The sequence below is a fragment of the Panulirus ornatus genome, chromosome 63 (assembly GCF_036320965.1).
Source record: "Panulirus ornatus isolate Po-2019 chromosome 63, ASM3632096v1, whole genome shotgun sequence".
Classification (NCBI taxonomy): domain Eukaryota; kingdom Metazoa; phylum Arthropoda; class Malacostraca; order Decapoda; family Palinuridae; genus Panulirus; species Panulirus ornatus.
Window position 1 is genome coordinate 18,764,268 of NC_092286.1, and position 14,933 is coordinate 18,779,200.

Below are 14,933 nucleotides of genomic sequence, written 5' to 3' on the forward strand. Positions count from 1 at the left end.
ATCATCATTACAATACAAGCAATGATAGTAATGGTTGTAATGAATTTAAGAATAACAATAACTGTGTACTTCACGGTTAGCAAGCAACGCGCCCTCAGCAAGCTGACCAGGCGAGCACATGCCACTACACACACAGCAGACCAGACAGACATGTGCCACCTGAACCTGCCGCTACACAGACAGGCAGAGAGGATCCTCACCCTTCCGCTACGTACACAGCAGACCAGGTAGACACACGGCACTTTAACCTGTGGCTACAGAGACAGCAGAACACATATCTACGATGTGATATTGATATAATGGTCATCTTGCCCTTAACGGATCACAAAGGTGAATTTGACTCAATGCTATCCAGGATACACAATTATCCTTCAGTTTATATTGAGTGAATGTCATTAGTGGCTGGGTACAACCCCTGAACCAAGCCTTAACGATCTGACCATGACGCCAAAAGTGATAGGTACTGACGATCGAGAGCAAAAATACGTACCGAGGCTAAGGCCTAATTTAATGGGGTAAACTGGAAGGTGTGACAAATTATATATTTGATAGTGTAAGGGGAGAAACCAACAGGAACAGCAGCAGAGGAAGAGCTTGTGGCAGTATGATCATATGAAGACCCAGGACCACCAAGTAACATAAGAATATCTAAAATGTATGAAAACTTTCATGAAAGAAAGACGAAAAGATGAGATAAATCAATTCATAAGACAAGAGACCGTGTGTCAGATGTTATCATCATGTTCCAGGGAATCAAGCTCGTTGTTTTCGAGAAACGTTAAACATATTTACCAGTCTTTACCTCTTCCTCTTCCCAGATCCCCAGGACAGCCAGAGGACGCTGTGAGTGCATTTTTAGCGTTCTCTTATCATCCGGGCACTGTGACCCCTGGTGGAAGGCTCTGCATCTCTGCCTTGCTTTATCATGAAAGTCGTAAGTCGTTCTTATCTAAGTTGGATGGAAGACGAGCCTTGCAGTCGTCCACTGACCTCTGTTGGTTATTTACCTCACTGCCTTGTCCTGTGTTAGAGCCCAGTTATCGTCCATCCTTCATAGCCGCAGGGCGCAGCGGCGCAGCTGCTGTAGAAAGTAGTGAAAAAACAAAAGTAATGATTTTCCCTGGTGGGCATCGTATCTACTGACTGGTTCCGGACATCAACACTAGCATCAAAAAATGTCCCTGTGTCACGACTCGTCAAGATGCGCTGTGTCTCTTACACGTCACGTGTCTGTCACACATGAAGACGAATCTATTTCTCTCACGTCAATCTGTTAGTCAGTCATCAAGACACGTCAGTCACTCACATGTCAGGACATATCACTGTACTTTCCTGGTCCAGAATTTGGATCAAGGCTCAGTAGTTGCCAAATACTGATTTAGTTATGGAGTAAATGTCTCCTTCACGTACAGAGTTCTCCCAACAGAGATAATTTAATGTGTTAGTCAGATAGATATTCTTCCTCTCGTATTTCCTCCCAGTAGGCTCATGTCTTAGAGTAGAGTGTTCAAAATATGCTTATACGCCTACAGATATACACTTATGACGCAAGCCTTAGGACGTAAATCAAGGGCATGATTTAGAAGAAATGGTGGATTTCAAGATGTATTTCATGTGATGTGTGTATATAATTATATTCATCATTTTGGATTATTCATTCTTATAACTAAGAAGACACAGTTTATTCACTGAAAATTACCAGTGAGCTACATATATACGTGTCTTCATCCTCACGGTGTGTGAGAGCTCGGCCACTGAACCTTTAACTCCTTGATTTAACACAGCCGAATGATACGAACATGATCAAAGTTCCCTGCAGTATGTTCTGCTGAGGCTAACATCATGTACTGCGGCTTTTATTTTCTTTACGCGGTGAATACAATGGAATACAAAAAAAAAATACAAGGGAATTCAAACGGCAACAGAACATTCGGTCTTTTCAAGGATGTTTAATATATCAGAAACTCACAGACTAGTTTGTTAAAAGTTATAAGATATATTGAAAATTCGAGGATGATAAGCGGCAAACTGTCAATGTGACTAAGAAGGCACAAATGATTATAATGTAAGTGAAAGACTTAAAGCGAAATATATACCGTCTATTCTTAAACGTATTTATAGAACTGCTTTTAACAACTAAATGGCATATCGTTCTAAGTCTTAACAATCCTATTGAAGAAATATTTTTTCGCTTCATTCGAGATAAAACATTATGACCACGAGTTTGTATCCATTACTACGAATGAAATCACACGAATCAAATTTTAAGATTATCGAAACGTTGAATAATCTTGAATATTTGCAAAAGATCATCTCCTGACCTTCTCTTTTTATGCTAGATAGGTTCATTTAATCTGTTCTCATAAGATGTGTTTCTTAGTTCGGGAATCATTTTGGTAGCTTGATGCTGCACTATTTCCAATTTTGCTCCTGTCTTTTTAGTTTGGTTGACCAAAACTGAACACAATATGCAAGATGGGGACAAACCAATCTCTTGTAAAAAGGAAGGATGATTTTCTTGGACTTAGATTCGAAGGCAGTATTTATATATCCAAGAATTTTCTTAGCTCTTTTCACTGCTTCTGTGCACTGCTTACTAAGTTCTAGGTCACCAGAGATTATTACACCTGTCTTTTACCTCATTCGCCCTTTGCAGCGCACCAGAATTCATGCTTTAGCGAGCCTTTTCGCTATTGTTTACGATATGTAAATCTTTGCTCTTATCGATATTAAAATTCATTTGCTACCTATGAGCTCAGTCCATCAGCATGATCAAGTCAGTCTGAAGCTGAAGACATTCAATTTCATCTCCAGATCTATTTCTCAACTTCGTAAAAACAGTGAATTCTGATATCTTGCAATGCAGCTCATCATCAATATCGTTCATATATATATAAGAAAGAGAACCGGCTCTAAGACTGATCCTTGCGTTACTCCACTTATTACGTCTGATTATTATTTTGAAAATCTAGTTAGATATCATCTGCTTACTTTCGTCATACATGTTGATTATATCATAAAAGAAATCGAGCATATTTGTCAGACATGAACGATTTCGCTGAAGGTAATTCAAAGAATCGTTTATCAAATGATGGTCCTCTAAATGGTTTCCAATTCTAAGAATCGTTTATCAAATGATGGTCCTCTAAATGGTTTCTAATTCTAAGAACCGGTTATCAAATGATGGTCCTCTAAATGGTTTCCAATTCTCTCTCAAAACCATGATGGCTTCCGTACGTTTTCCAACTACAGACGTTTAGCTAGTGGGACAATAGTCTCCGGGCAGTGACTTGTTTCATTTTTTTTTTCAATATCAGCGTTACATTGACAAAGCTTTCATTCATTTGGAACTTTTCTCGTGACAAGTGACTTATTGAAAAGGGTAGCCCAGGGCTTAACTCTCTCAAATTTCACCTCTTATTTTGTCCTCAGATAAAACTCATCAAGGTCAACTGTTTTATTTGTTTTCATTGCTTTATTGCTGATAGTATGTCTTCAAGTTTTATGTCAATTTGTTAAAGAACGTTCTCCTCTCTTATCACTGAAACTGGATTCGGAACATAGATTATGTCTTCGATCGTGAATTCAGATGCAAAAAGTCATTTATCATTTCTGCCATGGATTCATCGTCTTGATCCAAGTCATCGTTTTCTGTAATAATTTCATCGTTTCCACATATCTGTAAAACTCCTTAGGATTTCATTTGCTATTTCTAGCAATATACTCTTCATATTGACGTTTACTTTTTGTACGCAAAGTTTCATAACTTACCTTATCATGCTGGTTATTGGTCTCTGAGTTTCTTATGGGGAACTTACTCAGACGACATGCATTTTTCACTTCACCGTTCCATCACTTTGGATTCCTTTTAGAAATAGACCATCTACTACGCATTGTCAGGCATGCTCCCTCTACTGCCTTGAAGGTTATACTCAAACTTTTGTAAGCTACGTTCATGTCATTTCCATCGACCATATCATCTCAGATTTGCGTGTCATGAGCAATACGTAAATCATTAAAATTTGCATGGTTATAATCGGATCACGTCGGCATTACAAGCAGTTTTGAAAGCGACCTCAAAACTAATTAGTCTGTGATCACTTGTACTAAACTTTCCTCCAGCTTTAACATGACTAACGAGATCCTCATTTGTAGGTAGAACGGATTCTAATATATTCTCGTCGCGAGTGGATGTCTTGACTAATTGCATTAAGCTCACTGTCAAGCATACTTAAGTAGAATCCACACCCGGAACTACTGGAAAGGAATTCTCGTTATTTCGATCCCGGTATGTTAAAATGTATCACTATAATAGAATCTTGTCCATTATATATTTGTCTTAACTGATCATAAAATCTATCGTCTACCTCTTGTGTCTGTGCAGGGGAGGGGGGGGGGGTCTATAAACTAGTCCGATTATTATCTTCTTACAAAGTTTATCTTTGATTCATACTAAAACGAAGTCGATATTCTTAACGGCAACGTCATCTTTTGCTACGGGATTCGAATGAATTTCCTGTTCATAGTTGTAATATTATCTTGTTATTTCAAACTGCCACGTTCATAATGAATCTCTCTGTATCTTCAACACTGACCAGAGTCATCATTATCTGGAAGTAGAGACGCCTTCTGTATTGATGGCTTTACAATTCTTCTTGGTCAGGAAACAAGAAAGAATTTCCACTTTCCTTCAGCAATTTTTTCTAACACTCACTACAAATAAGGTTATACTTGACACTTACAGTCAGTCTGTTAACTGTACTAGCAGTTGATTGCTTGTATCAACAATGGATTAGGTTAGGTGTTTAGAATAAACTCTATATTTCCAAAATCACTGCAATGCAAAATAAAAACGAGAAATGTAAAGTTAGTAAGATTAAGATACATTAAACAGATGAGAATAGTTTTCAGGTTGATGTATATATCACTTTTCAAGTTCCGCATGTACATGTGTCCACGTGTTGTGACCAGAAAGGTTCAGTGCAGACCATGATAAACCAGTTCCAGAATAGCTGTGTCTCCCACTGGACCTCTGTCCCTCCACTACCACTCTGCTCAGAAATCAATGTTGCATTTGGTCTCATATGTCATTCATAGGTCGTCGCATCCTTAATGCTGCATCTCCGTTGATGCCACACCGCTGTCCCTGATGTTCAGTGTTGCCATACTGCTGTCCCTGATGTTCAGTGTTGCCATACTGCTGTCCCTGATGTTCAGTGTTGCCATACTGCTGTCCCTGATGTTCAGTGTTGCCATACTGCTGTCCCTGGTGTTCAGTGTTGCCATACTGCTGTCCCTGATGTTCAGTGTTGCCATACTGCTGTCCCTAATGTTCAGTGTTGCCATACTGCTGTCCCAGATGTTCAGTGCTGCCATACTGATGTTTTTGTTAGTATATTTTTATATTTTTACCTTATTGCTCTTGCTTCTTCGATACTGTTTTGATATTTATCCTGTTTTGTCTAGTGCTACCCTGATGTTTCTGTTTGCCCAGTTTAGGCCAATTTTCGACTTTTTGCTTAGTTTTGACGGGGTGATGTTTCTATATATCTGATTTGTTCTTCCTGGTGTTTCATTTTGTTAAAAAAATGATCTTGTTTTCCCACTGATTCCTCTCGTTGTAACTGTTTCCTTTAGACTGCCTTAACACAGTTACTTCTAATTGAATATTGACATTGTTTTCCTCATCTGCAGCCTGTTCATATATTCACTACAACCTTTCGTATTCTCTCAATAATGTTATGCTGTTTAATCAGCACAGTTAGTCCAGAGCACGTACTGTTAAATCACAGCAGCTACAGCCACTTTCTAGCAATTGCAGTCAGTTGAAAACACATGAATCAGTTTACAGCTGGGCTGGAGAAGGTACTTCACAGCAATAATAGTTAGTTCAAAATACGACAGGATGTGAAAAGAATATACCAGATATTAGATTTACAATATGTAATGATCTTTGTGTTGCTCATGACAAGATAAGTTGGAATTACATTGTCAGTGAAAACGTCATGAACGTTATCTGGATATGCTTCTGTGAGAATTTAAAGTAGTAAAAGAAACAGCAAATGAGAAGATATTTTTTTCCAGAATTAAGCTAAATGGTGGAACAATGAACGAAGAGCTGCCTCTTATCTCTGAAAACTTAGCACGTAAGAAATCAGAGAAAACAGTTACCGACATTATAACATTAAATACATTGACTTAGAAAGATGAAATATTCGACAATACAAACGTTTTGATATGAAATGTGTGTTACTGATAATATCAATAGAAATCCTAAAGTTTCACAATTTTATAGAAAAAAAAGTCATTACTGAGGCAAATGGTCGATTTATTACAGAAAAATAGTGATTAAGTCAACAAGAAAATTAAGCCCTGGCAAAAATCTTATTCATTTTTTTATCATAATTCATCTATATTTACCACAGAAGACATCATGGTTCAGACTCATGCCAGTTGTCAGGAAACAGAAACATTCCACAACAGGTTGACCTGCACGTTCGTGATATACTCTCAGCATTAAATGAGCGTAGAGTCAATCTAACGAAAGGCTCTGATAGGTTTATCTGAGAACAATAAATCAAACTGTAAGTGAGATAGTTAGGCCCGTGACAGCTCTAGTTGATAACTCACTTGTTACAAGAAAAGTTCCAGACGACTGAGTGTTTACCAATGTAGCGTCGAACTTCAAAGTTAAAAATCTTGACAAGGAAATGAATATTATATTTGTTTTACTGCCGTAGATGGAAAATGTTAGGAAGCCATCTTTAGAGATAACATTATAAGTCATTTAGATAATCATCTCTTCATTAACGAGTTGCAGCATGACTTTCCACGATAAGTTCATATCTGGCAAATCTGGATGTTTCCATTTAGGATAAAATCATTATATAAGGTAGATGTAAACCGGTTGATGTATTGTATCCAGATTTTCAGAAAACATTCAATAAAGTCCTGTATCAAAACCCATTAACACAAGTCGTCACATGGTACTGACGGTGTTCTGTGTCGATGCACAGATGATTGGCTGTCTGGACGAAAACAGAGAAGCTGTTAACGGTCAAGTCTCAGTATAGCTAGCCTTACCTGGCGAACCAGAAGGGTACTTTGACCCTTGTCTTTCTCATCCACATTAATGGCATTGGTAATGGTCTGGCTGTAAGACATCAAGATACCCAGACGATTCTCAACTGGAAAATGAATTTCCAACAGAAACTGAGCATAAACAGTTTTAAACTGACATAAACGGATGGAATGGATTTGCAATAGTTTTCTAAACCATTCGATACTGATACTTACTCTGTTAAAGTCTTCTGAGTGTGGTAGATTATCTGCCCAAACCTTAAAGGAAAGATAAGACAGTTCATCATGAAAAAAACAAGATCTTTGCTTAATTATGAATTCTGATAACTGGAAAGTTTTACATATGATCTATGAATAAAAAGTGGTTAGATAAGAAAAGCTGCTCGATGAGTTTTGTTGGAAGAAGAGGACAGAAAATATTTCTGTGTGATAATCATGGTTAAGCCACAGCCAAGTAAGCAGAGCAACGAGTGATGAAAAAGACGACATAATTCTAGGATTCGAGGTACTGTAATCGAATTCAGGTGCAACACCGTAATGCATATGTCTGTGTACATGGCTTAATCATCATAACGTAGATGTCTGTGTATATGGCAGGAACAACTTTATGGTATACTTGTCTATTTATATACGTAGCAGGAACATCACTATACTGTATATGTTTGCTTACATAGGTGAAACTCCAACATAGTAAACACGTCTGTGTACATGGCTGAAACACAACAATAGTGTAAATGTCTGTGTACACGACAGGATCACCACTATGAAATACATGTCTGCGTACGTGGCTGGATCAACACCCCTAGTATACATGCTTTTGTACACGGCAGGAACACCACTATAGTGTATATGTCTGTGTGTACGGCTTGAACACCACCATAATGCACATACCTGTGCACAGGGCAGGAACACCATGTAAGTTTTTAGGTCTGTGTACATGAATGGAGCTAGTACCGCTATGGTGTACATGTCTGTGTACATGAGAGGAACACCACCACGTACTGAGCCTCACCTTAATGTGAACTTTACTGCTTTATATGTTTGGCCCACACCTCGGACACGAAGCTGAAGCGTGTACCTACATAATGTAAAAAGCAAAAAATACAATATATATAGTTCATTATACTTTTTAATGAGCCATTATCAACTTATTAATATGTTGATATAAAAATCATAACAAATATGATTAGAATGGATAGCTCTGAATATGTAGTTTCCGAGATTTATGGCTGTAGTAGTTAATAACTGGTTATTTATTATTTTGATTATAATAAATTGGTTCTGCCCCTGTGTAATTCCATCACAAAGCAATACATATCAGTTAATAGATGTGGGATATCAGCTGCATCCTGCTGTTTTCAGTCACTAGATCGTCATATCATTTTGTTACACACCACAGGCTGATGTCAAGAGGCAATCCTTCAAGTACTGTAGAAACATAACGTCAACCATATCTAGTGTGATGACTGTGGAAGGCATCTGGAGGGATCAAACACCATCCATACGAATAGTAAGTATGTACACGTATCCTCCTGGCTTCTGTGAAAGACTCTTAATGTTATTTCTTCACTAATATGAATCTATATACAGTACATGGAAAAGGTGATGAATTATCTACCAGACTTCAGGATTAACATCCATACCTGCCTCTGATGCTGACACGTCAGAAAATGTTAATGAACTTGGATAGTGATTGTGTTACGAAGAAATGTTTGTGTTTTATTGTGCACTCTCCGTGTAGGACGAAAAGCTTTCATTAATGGTGAAATTAGAGTTCAGATTTAAGCAAAGATCTTAGTCCTCATATATCTACCCATCTAAACACTTACCAAATAATGAAATGATAATGAATATGAAAATAAGATCATCAGTCACTTCTTGTGAGGTGTAGAAATAGGTTTTATTTCTCTGAGGTAAGATGTGCGACATCCTTATAATCGGCAGAGACTGCAAGCTGGGGACGTGTCGGTAACTAAGGAAACACGTGCATTAATATGCATCACGTCAGGTGCTGACCTGAGGTTTTCAACTCTTACTGGAAACTTTCTTCATTCATGCTTCAGTGATCCCCATGATGAACTATCTTATCTTTCTGTTTAGGTTTGGGCAGATGTTCTACCATGCTCAGAAGACTATATCACAGTAAGTGTCAGCATCGAACGGTTTAGAAAACGATGTAACGAAGCTGATGATAACATTAAGTTCTTGGACTTACCTCCGCCACCAGTCATAACCAACATAACTTCCCTCACCACCACCAGCGACCGAGCTGTACAAGCTTAATACGGGGGATGGTAGAGTGTGTGGGGTAAGCAGGGGTCGGGGGTATCTCTCCCATGAAAATTGTGGAAAATATAGAAATTATGTAAGAAAATAATGCTACACTATGGTGACACCTGAGGGTAATATGTGTAGCCATTTTCTCAGCTTTGTAGTTTTTAAGTTAACTTTAAAGCTTTTTATATATGATAGTTAAATATGGGGTTGATATTTTGTTCCGATTTAACAAAGGGGATAACATTCCTTTATTCAGACTACCAGGGGAATAATATGATCTTGAGCAAACAAAGGGGATGCCATCCTCCCCTCTTCCCTCTCCTCAAGTCGAGCCCTGATCACCTGCATCACCAATACCGACCCTACCTCGACTATCACCATCACCACACATCAGACCATCACTTTTATTGACAGTATCACCACGATCGTCATCCCTTGCATCACCACTTGCACCAATGTCCTCAGCTATCAGCCTCAACACTACTTTACCTCCATCATTACCACTATCACAGCCAGCAACATTATCATTAGCAACATCACAGCTACTACCACAAGTTACCTACTCACACCACCACTATCATCGTTAGTAATAGAAAGGCATAACCGCCGCCACCATAATCAAAAAGCATGACTTTAAAAGGCTCTTAAGAGCTGTGTAATAACACGACAAAAATGCCAGCAATAAAGGGAGATTTCAGAGGCCACAAGCGGCATTACCTTTTCGCTTGGATTCTTTTCCTAGTCGTTCTTGCATTCACTCTTTTCTCTCATTCAGAAATCTGGTCATGAAAAAGATTTAACTGTCCATGACTGTCATAAAAACATACTCTAATGACCTCAAGACTTTCTGGAACTGGAAGGCTCTAGTCTATCCCTCCATATTTAAGACTTAATAAAGATAAGAATAGGTGAGACAATATATTTTCAACTGATAGCGTTATATGTCCCTAGCTATGATTAGGACTTAATCCCAAGCTTGATTACAGTACGAGTTGAGCCACCTAAAACCTCGTCAAATCTCTCATTTTTCATGGAACTATATACCAAGGTCATATTACTTTGAAGATATAGTAGGAAAATTTCACTACACAGACAGACACACACACACACACACACACACACACACACACACACACACACACACACACACACACACACACACACACACACACACACACAGAAGGGAGCTCTCGAGCCGCTAGAGGTTAAATATCAACTTGAACTACATTCCCCCAGCTGGATACTTGCACTACACCTAACTGGACCTACCATCTTCACACAAGACTATCAACTCTAAATGAATTTCATAGTAAAAGACATATACTCTGGATAACTCACCAGTTAACTAGTGAATCAGCGACTCAATGTGTGTTTCTTGAGCGGACTTGCTCAGCTTCGCTGCAGCAGTTGCCTAGTAAAAAACACGACAGCCATTTAATCAGACCCTCCGACCAGTGGATTAGCGAACCAGCGACTCAGTGAGAATCTTCTCCAATGTGTTGAAGGTCAGAGGTGCTGCCGACCAATACAAGCATCATATCACTGACGTAGACCAGCACCAGTACCGTCCTCACCGTGTCACCCTTGCCTCCCACTCCAACCTTCATATATTAACGCCCGGTCACCGCAATCACTTTGTACCAACCAGTGTTCGTACAGAGAGGTACAAGTATAGTCCTATACCTACAATTGTGAATGTAATAAACAGTTCATGAAAAAGTGCACAGCTAAGCAAACAAATAGCATTGTTTTTCCCATAGGTATGTGTATGTCATCAACTATATGGTTCAAAACATCGAAGCCATGACAGAAACACTAAGTAACTTCTCTGCGTCTGTATTTATAATTGATGACAATCATGTCCCAAATCCATTTTCACTGCTAATAAAGGGGAATGTTCTTCAACAAACCGACATTAAAGCTGAAGAAACATAATTTCAGCTATAAACAGAATACAAATGGATAAAACAGCAGGACCTGATGAGCTTTAACTGAGAACAATGAGAGAGGAGGAGAATGAGATAGTAAGCCCTTGACGACCCTTTTCAATACGTCACTCACTAAAGGAAAAGTTTCAGATGAATGGAAGATCGCCAGTATAACACTAATATTCAAAAAAGGTAGTAAGTCCTACCCGGAAACTATCGTCCTTTTAGCTTAACCTCCATCGTTGGGAAACTTATGAGACCATCATTCGTAATAGAATTGTAAACCATTAAGAGGACCATCACTTAATAAACGATCCACAGCGTGATTTTCGACGATGGTTTCACAGTTGGAGCCTTCGAATCTAAGTGCAATGAAATCATACGTACTCTTTACAATCAATAGCTCGTATACATCTTAAATATTGTGGTCAGTTTTGGTCATCCTCCCTAAGACATAGTGAGAATGGAGAGAAACCAGCGTCGAGCTACCAAGATGACTCCCAAACTAAGGAACAAATCCTACGAGATGAGATTTAACGACTTGAATCTATTTAGCTTATACAGGAGAAGGCTACGAGCTGGTCTAATACAAGTATTAAGAATGATCAAACGCTTTGATATTCGTGATCTATCAAGTTACCCACGACTTTATTTGTCTAATCTTACTCGTTATAATTAATACAAACCCGTGGGCAAACGGTATACCTCGAATGAGGCGAAGTACATTTTCTTTAACAGGATTGTCAACATATGGGACGATTTGCTGAGTCGAGGGGTTGAAAGTAATACTATAGACGCGTTTAAGAATAGACTTGATGAATAGTTTGCTTCAAGTCCACGACTTTCATTATTTGCTCCTCCATAGTTAGATGATAATTTGCTGCTTATTCTTTTTGAAGTTTTGAGTTTCTGATATCTTACACTATCACAAACATTCTCAAAAGGACCAAGTGGTCTGTTACTGTTTTCATTCCTTTGTATTTCTTTGTATGTTACTTCAACGCAACCATCATGAAAATACTCATCACTTATGTTAGCCATTAGATATGTAGAGTATGTCGTCCACAATGCTACACCAGTTCTACCAAAATATCACTTTATTCAATTAATGTTCAAGTAATGACCATTAAATGCGTAATGTGTAAGCATTTGCTGTGTAAGACTTTCTGTACGTGGTATATACACCTCACTTATCTAACGCACAGATTCGGACACACCTTGAACTTAGGCTCTTTTGTGACAAATCAACTAGTTACTATTATGACTCACCAGTTTTGCAACTCCTCAACTGTTTATTTCCAACCGAATGGCTACCTGAATTCAAGAAACCTATCTTTATTTACTTATCTATTTATCTATCCATTTATTTACAGCGGCAGCTGAGCAAAATCAGATGACAACAGGGGAGCAGTACACCACAATCACTCGTATCACAGGAAAGAGTAGGATGCGTATTCACAGGAGCCACAATGAAGTTCGTAGAACCTAAAGATTATAGGAGTGATCATCTACGAATTAGGTGGATGAATCAGCAAGCATCTACCTGGAGAAGCCATCCAACCCACACCAAGGATATGAGCAGCAACGACAATATTCATCACACAAATGATCTAAAGCATTGTATGAAGTTAATGTCACCATATATAAGGTGGTGATACAGGATGAAGAAGGTAATCTTAGGTGAGTACAAGAACAGTGGAAAGCTCATCAGACGAAGACAGCAATAAGGAAATGATCAATGCAAACTGGTGACCACGTTGGCCACCAGCGTTTTTTTATCGCTTACTAATTTACATTAATTGTAGACTTTTTTTTTACAACCTCTTGACAGTGGTGTTTATACACTCTTGTGACACTAGTGTTAGGTTGATATTTTGTCAGGAAATTAGAAGGCGGTTCAATAGGGCAGAGGAAACTAGACTAGTAAGAGATAGCCGGGCTGGTGTAGACGTTGAGATTAATCTCGGGTCAGTCATTCCCTCCTGAAGCACCAAAACATCACGGTTGGAAAGGATGATATGTGGATGTAGATAATAAGATATGTGAGCAGGATCCTGAGGCTGTGGAAACTGGGGGAATTACACATGATAATGGGATAAGTAAGAGGTATCAGCGGTAAAAATGAGGGAAATACATGGTTACAGTAGACCAAGTATAGGATAAAATGAAAGCAGAAAATAAGTGTTAATCTCAGAAACTTTGCAGACGGGACATGACAATAGGAGCGTGGGGTTGTGTGAAAAGATACTATAGACAGCGACGATCAGACACATTGTGTGGAGGAACATATGTGTAAGATCGTTAAGCTTGAGAATACCTGCAGTGTGGGACGAAGTGAATGAGGGGATGCAGAGGGAGCAGAGGGCTGTTCAGGGAATACGTTTGACCATCACCAGAGGAACGTTGCTGGTGATGGAGGTAAAGAGGCAGGACTCTTGGACAAAGTTCTAAGGCGAAAGAGGAAAGCCACATAATGGAGAAGCAAGACTGGGTTCTGGTGGTTTCTCAGTACCCGATTCTTCTATAAAAATGCCTGTAGTGATGTTTATGTATTCTAGAGCATTACGGATATGTGATTCCATAGGCTGGTAGACGCATGTAATCATATAAGAAGTATCTTAAGGCTCCTGCTATATATATATCCCTTAGTTTCTCAACGCAAATCCACACATCTTACTCTGTCATATTCATGATTGATCTCTTTAAGGTTCTTATGACAAACTTTCTTAGACAACAGACACTTCTATATTTCACTGTGCCAACATCTTGGCCTCGTTATATGAATACTCCGTCTACTTCTCGTTTGGCACGTATGTTCCCTTTACTGCTTTGGAAGATCTACTGAAAATTTCCAAGCTTCAATCATGTTATTGTCATCGACATATCCCAAATCTGACCATCATGAGCTATACAAAAATCAATAAGATCTGCAAGCTTATACTTGGATATTTTTTTTCGCTACTTCCGTGTTGACCAACATTACATGCATATGTAAGTGTCTTCAGAAATAATTTGTCGGTGATCACTTGCACTAAACATTTCTAGAACTTTAACATCAATCACGCAATCTAATATGAAGAGAGAATTCAATCTAACATATTCTTGTGGCGAGTAGGTTTCTCGACTTAATAGAGTGAGCACTATCGAGGTCTTAGATCTACTTGAAAGTGATTCCCTCCATTCTGATTCCGGTGCTGTAATCTCTCACTTGTTCATTAAAAATTTCCACTAACCTATCACGAAATCTTTCGTTTACCTGTGGCGTTTGAGCTAGGGTCCAGTGTATATATATATACATATATATATATATATATATATATATATATATATATATATATATATATATATATATATATATATATATATATATATTATTTATCTATTTTATTTATTTTGCTTTGTCGCTGTCGCACGCGTTAGCGAGGTAGCGCAAGGAAACAGACGAAAGAATGGCCCAACCCGCCCACATACACATGTATATATATACACGTCCACACACGCAAATATACATACCTATACATCTCAATGTACACATATATATACACATCCAGACATATACATATATACACATGTACATAATTCATACTGTCTGCCTTTATTTGTTCCCATCGCCACCTCGCCACACATGGAATAACAACCCCCTCCCCC